Raw genomic sequence first — 10,507 nt, forward strand, 5'->3', positions numbered from 1 at the left:
GCGAAGACATCCTTTGAGTGAGGAAAATGTTATAATATCGAAAGAATTCCAAACGTAATACATTCTCTGTTCAGAACGGACGGGATGGCTCAATGGTTGCGTACTAGCTTTCGACCAAAATGATCCAGGTTCGATTCCCGTGTCAGACAATTTCATATTGAATTTTTCTAGCGATGTTTTAGGGGACTGCAACGATGTACACACTGTATGACTCGTATTACGTAGTCCAAATACGATTAATTTGTGTGTATATGTCTAGGCCACATTTAGGCGAGATATTAATTAGCACCTAACGTTCCTCATAGAGTATTTGCTGCTATTCATAGAGTGTCCAGCCCGTAGGTGGGCCAGAAAGCACTTGTTATCGATCGTAAAAAGCTGTTAGTGAGGTCTCTAAACAAATCAAATATTGTTGCCAAGGAGAACATAAACTTAAACCTCTTGTAATCGGTAAACATGTATCAGCCGTACCTGAAATTTTCAAGATGGATCACGTTGGTTTCGGATAACCCGAATTTTTACAGAAAATTTGTGAGGTAACTTATCTGGGTACGTGTTATCAAAAAATGGTATTGGCTCGTTTATGGGAATTTACGTGTAAAAACACGAACCGCGATCAGCATAGCACGAAGCTGTATCATCAATTTTAAATAAAAGTTGCTCTTAATTATTAAATCTTTTTCATGAAATTATTGATTTAATCGTTAATTAATTAAACATACTTCAAGTTGAAACTAAGTCTAACCGAATTCCATAAACACTTTCCACGTTATCAATGTTCAAACTCAAAATTTTGCGAAATGGCACGAACTAAGACAAATTACCTTGGTTTTCGGTGTAAAAATTTTTAGTTACCCGAACCCGACCTGATCCATTCTTAAAACTTAAGGTCAGTTTCGGTTAAATCCGAAATTAAAAGTTCAAGTTCACGTCCAAGTAAAACTCAAAAACGAAACCTCCAGGTTGGGGTCAAGTTCGAGTCGAACCTGAAATTTTAGTTGAGGTTAGGGCTCGAATTCGGTTCGGGTCAACTTGAAACAGGTCAACCTAAACCCGATGCGAGCCACCTCCAGCATTTAATGGGAGCTTGTTGTCTCCATGGCTTGATATGGAGTATCTACCTTAAGTATACTCAACTCACGACGTTCTGAACAGTAGTAAACTAACAAACAATTAGATTGCCATCTAGAGGCGCGACATTTTTTTCATAGTACTTCATTCTCTGCAGCTTATTTTCATGTGAACCAACTTCACATTAGTTTTATGACAGAATGTACTAAAATATGGGAAAACTCTATTACATTTATTCTTTTCTTAGGTTCTAAACATCATTCTTCTCTAGAGACGAGGGTGAACGCACTGAGGCTTCGGTGCGTTACAACCGTAACAACTCTTGAAGTCAGTCTACTTATCCTTACATCTTTTGTTTAAAATGTTTGATAGTAAATCTTTTACTTCTTTAGATTGACTATACGTTTTGCTGTATATAAGAACGTGACAAGGGTCTTACTGCTTATTTTTAACGTCGTTATCGATAACAGATTAGAAATTCAGGAAGACTGAGAATTGAATTCAAATCACTTGTTCACGAAAGATGGTCAGTGATAGCCAGTTTGAGACTCATGGCAATACATAAAATTGGAGCTTTTTAAATCCGAAACCCAATATACAACGTATATGGGACAGTCTGACAATGTTTAACTCACAAGGAATTACTGTCGTGTCGTTTCATCCATTTAATTCAAAATTTTGCACCCCCCTCAGTCCCACATGAGTTTTTATGCAAAAGAAATGATGGAACGCACATAATCCTTCATGTTAAAAATTCAATTTCACATAGTACATTCGGCTTGACGCCTTTGATTCTTGATGTAAGATCTAAAGTGAAAATCTAAATTTGAATTCGAATCGGCAACGGAAAAATTCCTTTTTTTACATTTCGTTTCAATACAGCCTCGTTTCCCGGAATTTACACCTCTGGACTAATACTCTTTCCATCGACTTAGTTGCTACTCAATGTGTATACATAAAGAGATACAGCGTTTTACACACTATGCCCGTGCTTTGTGCACTGCACACTATATTATAATTATAATCGCCGAAGATTAAAGTAGAATAAAATGTTTTTACATTTACATACCAAGGCAATAACATTAATTCAAAGAATTTGGTGCCAAATTATTGCAGACACAAAGTACTTATAGAGTTTTCATCTCCTACGGGTTTTTCCCGTTTAAAATGCCATGGAAAGAGTATTCGAAATGAGTCGTAGTCGGAAAAGTGTATTAAGTTTTTGAACAATTTTATTCACGAATATGATACATGGCTGTTTTGTGAGATTTATTTCGAAAGTAAATTTGTTCGAATTTAAGTTTATCTACATGCATTACATGATGAGATGGCAAAAAAAAAATCTTTCTCTGACCATGAACCAACTGATGGCGAGGTAGATAATATGGAAGTTTCATTAAATGGAACATTACTCTTGCAAAATTGTTGTGTTATTTATGAATGCGACATTGTGATATCTAATGGAAATAGGTAATTGGGGCCGCAGTTCAGGAACAAATTATGGTATATGTTAAGCCTCTATTGTAATGGTATATTATGGCCTAGCCTCTGTAGTACCATAACATGTAAAGACATCCTTGGATAAGTTTCACTGCAAAGGGTTGGAGCGACTTTAGCGACTATTTTCCAGTAATCGGAAATCGTAGTGTACGTAACCAACGTGGATATATCAAGTAACTCTTTACTTTAGTTTAGTTTTTAGCCACAAAAAAGTCCAAAAATGCTTCATATCCCACTTTTATATAAAAAATAGTCCAAATAGATCGAAATTTGGGTTCCAAGAGTATAAAAACAACGTGAACACATCGAAAAATTCTTTATTTTAGTTAATCTCACTCTTGTCAGCAATAAATAATAAATAGCCGCACCAAAAACCTCAAAAAAGCGAAAAACAAACGAAAGAAAGGGATAAAATTTCGTTGACTTGGGGTGGACTTCCGCTAAAGTCGCTCCAACCCGTTGCAGTGAAACTTATCCAAGGATACAGAGGCTAGGCTCTCTCACCATACATACCATGTCTCGGACTTATGTCACTGCAGCCGGTCAGGGACTTGGAAAAATCACCTATTTTTTCACCTAAAATGATTGATATCACCAACAGGTCAACATGGTGGTGTGTGTATATTAAAAATGTGCGTGTCTTCAAGGCCTACACGGCTAAATAAAAAGTTTTTTCCCAAAATGGTTTTACTCGACAAATCGCGAGAAAACGATTTTGGGCCCTTTTTGTCAGACCCTTACTTCATGACCTCGAGCGTCGACAACAAAATAGAGTTCACCAAACGTAGTACTACGTTTTACTCGCATTCGTTTCAACGAATCGAATGAGCTATAAGTCGATAATATCTGTGACCCATTGTCCCAAAATGTCTGATTTTGTTCGATGTTTTGCCGATATCACTCTTAACACAAACGTGAGCTCAAAATGTTAGTCGCAAAATAAATGTTTTTGGTATTGGGTTATGTAACCATTTGACATAGGTTTGATACCGCGGCCATATGTTAGAATGTTGTATTGTGGGCTTTCGGACTATCTTTTTGTCAGTAGATCAAAGTAAAGGAAGCGCGGAAAAGCCAAACACAAGCCACCGTCACCTTGATGTTCAACATTTTGCACTATTAACAGAGTCAAACAGAACCGAAATTTGCCTTTGAAATTCGATTATGACACCAGATGTTTTCGGAAAAAGTCAAATTAACTCGAGAGGTTATGACCATTTCCCGAAACTAGATTATCATTCAAAATAATATTTCTCATCTTCATCTAACATTGTGCTGACTAAACAGACCATAATAACCAGATATACAAGTAACTTATAACCCTAAAGTGTTATAACACGTTTTTTTGTTTTGGTACACATAGTAAATGATAGCTAACCCACTCTCAGCGTTCAGAGCAATACCTTTTTATACCAAAATAAAGAAGGAAGACGAAGAAGGGAAAAAATATACACTCCGGTGGATGAGGCAAAAAAGCAAAATGTGAATGGTGTTCACCATAACCACCGAATATGAATATTAATGTTTGTCTTTACAAAATATATATTTCACCTATAGCAGAATATTTCTGCATATAAATAGCAGCTAATACACGAGAAGAAAGGGTTTTTCGGTTTGGAAATGTATAGGAGAAAAATAAAACCCGATTATACACGATGAAAGGATAAGCTAAAGATATCTATTTTTATGGTCTCTCCGACTCATTTCTGGAAATAATATATATTTCTGTGTGTACTCAAAATTTTGAATTGTGTGCGCCCTTTCGGTAATATTTAGAGCACACGATGGAAAAACGCACTCTCCTCTCACTACAACCACCACCACCATCATCATCACCACCACCGTCGTCGAACCATTCCACCAATCTCGAAACATGTACAAGTTGAGTCTTTTTTGGCATCACATTGCCATATTAAATACCGAAAAACCACCCAGCAGCAAAAAACCAAACAAAATATCTATATCGTATACATTGTAGCTGCCTGGATAGACGGTGTGTAGTAGATGGGGGTACATATCATCTCGTGTCGAAAATAGGAAAGAGTTAAAAAACAAATAAAACAAGAAGAAGGGTTGAAGATATCTAACACCATAGGCCTCTATATATCCCAAATTTGCTTATAAATTGTCAATTATTTATACTTTTATGACAGTTTACTTTAATGCTAATCATATTTCTCGGCGCAAATATTAAAATGTATTATCTAACAGAACAGATATTTCCATTTTCATTTTGTGTATGCTGCTGCCGTTCATATATATAGCTAAATTTCTGTGCCGATGTCGTGTATACCACACATATACCTATCTATCTATATAGAGCAAAGCTCGTCATGTATTAAATACATAGCTTTGCTCTCGCTGTGTGTTCGACTTGATTATTATTTTCCATGTCGTCCTGTATTATACATCACATAATCATCATAATCAAAAATGATCTCTGTCGAATGTTTCTTCAACAGTGACACACAACTGTGTAACTCTTTTTAGCTGTGCCATCGCATATACGGTATATATCTGTATATATACACTTTGTACCACTACATACACATCCACCAAACGAAATGTTAAGTGATTTTAACCATTTCTGGTTATTAGGCATGAAATTTAATTACTGTTAACCAGTGAAAATTTTATTCGGCCAAATAATATTAAATTTTACGTTTTTAATTAGGAAAAGAGGACTTTCCGTTTATTAATATCATGAATTTCAATTATGAACTGTGTGTCTCTTTACGACACCTTCACAATTCATGGCAATTTCTCGAATAAATTTCAATCAAATGAATTTTTTGAATTCATTCGTCGGATTCGAAATTCAAATATTCCATAATAAGACATCACTGTATTCAGTTATTAGACCGCAGTTTAGGTCAGGATAAACAAGTTACAATACATACAGCTCTACAGGTGACCTCACAAATACATCAGGTAATTCAATGTAATCTATGAATAAGTAGAATGGGAACGGCCATTTTGATGGTATTTCAGGCGTCCTACGACTTTCCCATCTTATAAAGTGCATTCGGGGATCCTCGACTTTTGTTCTTGTTTTCGTATCACTATGAAATTACCTATAAACCCTATCAATGGATTTGATATACATTGCCAACATAATTTAAAATGAAAGGTAGCTCAAATTGGTTAGGGTTTCACAAATTACATATTCACTAGCAAACTACAGTCCATCATTTATTTTGTGCGTGAGAGAGACAAAACAGGGACAGTTTCCATGTACTATGATGGACGGTTTTGCTAAACATTGTAATGTCAAAAATATCGATTGCCAAAAATAGTTGATTACATCAGTCGCTTCAACTATTATCTGTGAGAGTTAGTTTCAAAAGTTAGTCTTTTCCATCTGTCAAAGTGACGTTTTAAACGTCAAACAAAAAAATTTTCAAAGTGGTTTCAAAATCCGTATTTTTCCTTGTTTCTATTCCTCTAATAGAATTGAGTAAAATTAAACGATTTTGTGGCTATTTCAAACATTCTTTTCGTTTGACGTTTAAAACGTCACTTTGACAGATGGAAAAGACTGACTTTTGAAACTAACTCTCACAGTAGTTGAAGCGACTGATGTAATAAACTATTATAGGCAATCGATATTTTCGACATTACTCTGTTTAGCAAAACCGTCCATTAGAGTACATGGAAACTGTCCCTGTTTTGTCTCTCTCACGCACAAAATCGTTTCTTTTTTTCAAAACTTGTAGCTGTCCGACTTTTGAAACTAATTGTCACATCTGTCGTTTGTTCGTAAATCTTTAACTACATGTGTTACAGCATTTATTTTGCTTTTCAAAGTATCAATGAGTTCATTGCTGATTGTTATCTGCTACTATTTTACCTGCGTTTGAGACCTTCAGACTGTATAAATCATATATGATACATTACATAGTTGGTTGAGTTTACAACAGAAAGTATACCAATACCTAGCGCGTGACACACTGTCGTAAAATCTATCCGTGAAGGCGTGGTACATAATCCAAATCGTCAAAATAAACATCTTGGAGAGAGGTGCATACGCTATTTTATCTGTAGAGAAAAGATATATCGAAATAAACAAATTTTCCCTAGAGAGATAACTGCGGGAAAATCGTTCTAGACGGATAATGTAAGATTATCGATACATGAGACTGACAGTCGAGGCTTGGGCAAGCGCTCGTCCGTATACGTATAATACGTATAACTTTTAATGAAAAGAATTATGTTAAATGGAGTACAGATGGCAATCATTTATTTGTAGTTGTTTTTTAATTTTAAAAGCGAAAAAAGGCTGCAATGCGCAACCAATAAAAAACGATCTTTTCAAAAAACAAAGTTACAATAAATAAAAATCATCAATTCTACTACGGCCCAAAGTCCCCAAAATGCAACTAGCGTTTCTCCGTTGAATTGCAATAGGAACCTTTTGTAATAGGTAATTCATTGATCGTGGTTCGCCAGAAGCTTTTCGCATTAATGAACCCAATTTCTTTATAAATGTACTTGTTTCAGGACCCATGCAGCCTAGTGATTCAAAAGCAATAGGTGTAAATAAGTAATTTTCTTTTAAACGTATGTAATGATTATGCTTGAATCTTTCAGCATTATCTGCAATTGATCCAGATTTTTTGGATGATTGACTTATGTAAGATGTAGCTAGTGTGTATCTAATGGTTACATCCCACAAAATCGGTTTACCGTGACTCCATGTAATTAGAGTCATACCGTCCGGTCTTTTACGGTCGTCTCTAGAAATGCCCGGAGGTTGTACTATTATTAGGCATTTTCTCGAATCTATTACGTGATCTTATCATTTTCAGAATCTTTTACTTCACATGCTTTAACATAGATTTGTTTGCTATATAGACGTCGCGACGCGTCGTTAGCTTGACCGCATTTTTTATTTTTATTGTAGTTGTTATAGGTAACAGATGCAAAAATGAAAGACAAAGATTGTCAACAAGGTCAACGTCTGTAATTTTACCGTGATTTCTCTAGTAAGATAAATACGTACCACTCGTGAAGCAACAGGTAATGAAAATCAGTGAATGCTTGCTAATCACTTCCAAAGTGGAAATATTTTCACCAACATTGTATATACAACATTGTGTGTATCTGTCCTACAATATATGTGGAAAGAAAATCCTTTGAAATTGTGAATTATGCTCCAGTCATGTATTCGAACAAAAACCCGTTGCATAAGCGAATTTTGCATGTCTCTACCCTCTCGCAACAAAACCATCATTTCCACCATAATCTTATCAGCAAAATTAACTTTAAATACAATTCAAAAACAATTTTCGTTTCAATTTTAAACATCAAATGGGAAAATGAAAATTGTGTATAAACAAGTGCCCCCAAACAGTAGTAAAACCAGAGTCACACAAACAGTTTTGTGTAATTTTGTTTAAAATCGCACATAATATTGTTCTTCCGAAAGTCCTCATAAAAGCACACACAAAACATAGCAAATAACAAATAATATTACTCATCATAAGCGTGTCCGGTAAACCGTAAATTTTGCCGGTAATTTCGTTTCAACTATATGGCAAACGAATTGTTAAAGTCGCTGTTTAACACACCCATTCTTGCACCCATTTAAATGGGGTATGAACTCTCTTACTATGGATGTGTATATGTACAACCATCATCATCAACAGCATCACCGAATTCTAAACACCGTCCACCGCATTATGTCAGTCATAGTTCTTTCATATTCGCTCTTTCAGTGAATGAGTCTTTCTTCATCACCCTACCCCCATTGTCTCTATTTTTTGGTGAAAATGCCAGGATGTATGAGCGATTGTATAAAATTTATGTAACTGCAGTTGAAACATACAGCGCATCAAGAAAATATTTAACCCAAAACACAAACATCACCCACCCGTACAATATGTATATCAATATACATACACACACAGTTTAACTGCTACAATATAAAATAGCGAAAAGTGGGTACCAGAAGTCAACTAACAAATTTCCTTGTTTAATTAATTGTAAATTTTGCAATTATTATCTTGCGGTTTGGCAAATTAAATGTATGATGCGGTGTTTACAACTTGCCGTCTCGAATATATGTTATTGCATTTTATATATTAAGATGAAAGATTTTGACGAAAATGTTCTTAATTGCAATCGTTTTAAAATTTAACCAAATTGTGGCAACATTTACCAGTCAATGCAAATATTAAGACTGACGGGCATGGGGTTTCGGATTGGGATTGTTTTTCGTTTTCAAATATATGTATAATGCGATGTGGGTAATTGTACTGAATTTAATGAGATTATAATGAATGCGTCCGAGAGGATATAGGAGTTTTCTTTCGTTATTTCTACATTGATTGTTGTAGTTCCTAATTTGAAATTAACAACAAAACAAAAAAATCTTTGTGAACATCCCATAAATCCCATTCTGATTCTGTCTTCTATAAAATTTCCTAATCACTCTTTTTAGCCTTGTCTTCACTTTTCATTCCATCTTTAACATTTGCCTCCAGATTTTTCAAAACTGCCTTCTTCGTAAGGTGCGATGGAAACATTACATGTAAAGATCTTTCATGACAAAGATACATATCAATCTGTGCGCGGAGTACAGACCAGGACTATTTCTGGGTAGACATATATTCTAAATTTTGACACATTTTCCAAAATTTTCCTACATTTTTCCAAATTTTCCAATTTTGGGATAATTATGGAAAATCTAAAAAAATGTATGAAAATTTTCACCAAAAATATTTTTCGTGAAATTTCGGAAAATTCTAGGAAACTTTGGGAAAATGTGTGAAAATTACAGAAAATATGTGAAAATGTTTCCCCAAAAATGGTCACAGCTCGAAACACTGTCCACCCACAGAGGAAACGAAGGACGATAACTCATAGTTTATTCGTGCAAACGAAGTATGCCTGAAGATACATCCGCACGATATCCATGCAATAAGCGAAGCATTACGCCTAAATAAATAAACTTTAAGTCAATTTTAATTCTACAACCGACGGAACACGCGTTCTTTTAAAAGCCTTCACCGACTCCAGTTGGCATGTACGATCCTAAAAATTTCAATTTCAACCCGGAAAAAGTGCTTACATACCCACAATAGATTTAAACATCATAAAAAATAATAAATTCTTTGGTGAACATACATGGTTTGTACTTATTATGCCTGCGGACTAAAAACAGGAAAAAAGGGCTACTTCGAGTCACTGTGCAATAGTAGAACGGGGTGTAACAAGCAACTTTTGCATGTAAAATTACAGATTAGTGGGCGATATATGTTCATACATGGCTAATTCCCTCATCGCTGAGTTCGTGTATGAATTAATGTTCATTCGAAATACTAGACAGAAAAATATGTGGAATGAGAACGTCCTTTACGTTTGTCACAGCAGATAAAAATGTCTGTAGATTTTCGCCGGAATAATTTTTCGGTACGAACGACAGAGATGAGCGAAAAAAAAATCCCATTCAAAATTATATGTGAGAGCACCTCAAATGTAATGTGGGATGGGAGTGAATTATATTTTATTGGAAAGGGATTATACAAAGAAGTAACAAAGGTAACCTTCGTCATTATTCATTTAAATGAACTCTTTGTTGTGTAACAGCGCCTGGAATAATTAAACATGTCCCAATCTTCATATGAGCAAAGAATTATTTATGTATCCAAACCAGTGTTTTGCCTACTAACTAAGGGGAAAATATGATGGTGGCATACAGTGGGTGGAGGGTTATTTTTGTTGCTGTTGTACTTTATGCGAGTAAGAATTTTAGTTGACTTTGCCACGAATGTTTCGTAAAACTTTTATCCATTTTAATATACAATTCACGAAGTCGCATCACTTTTCTTCAATTAATCCAATCCAATCTTACAGCACCCATTTCGCAAATTTGTCAAATTTAATTGTTTGGTTTCATTGAACAGGCAGACGTTTATAATTTCCGCATTTCGTT

Source organism: Bradysia coprophila, unplaced genomic scaffold (genome assembly GCF_014529535.1).
Source record: "Bradysia coprophila strain Holo2 unplaced genomic scaffold, BU_Bcop_v1 contig_24, whole genome shotgun sequence".
In the NCBI taxonomy this organism is placed as follows: Eukaryota; Metazoa; Arthropoda; class Insecta; order Diptera; family Sciaridae; genus Bradysia; species Bradysia coprophila.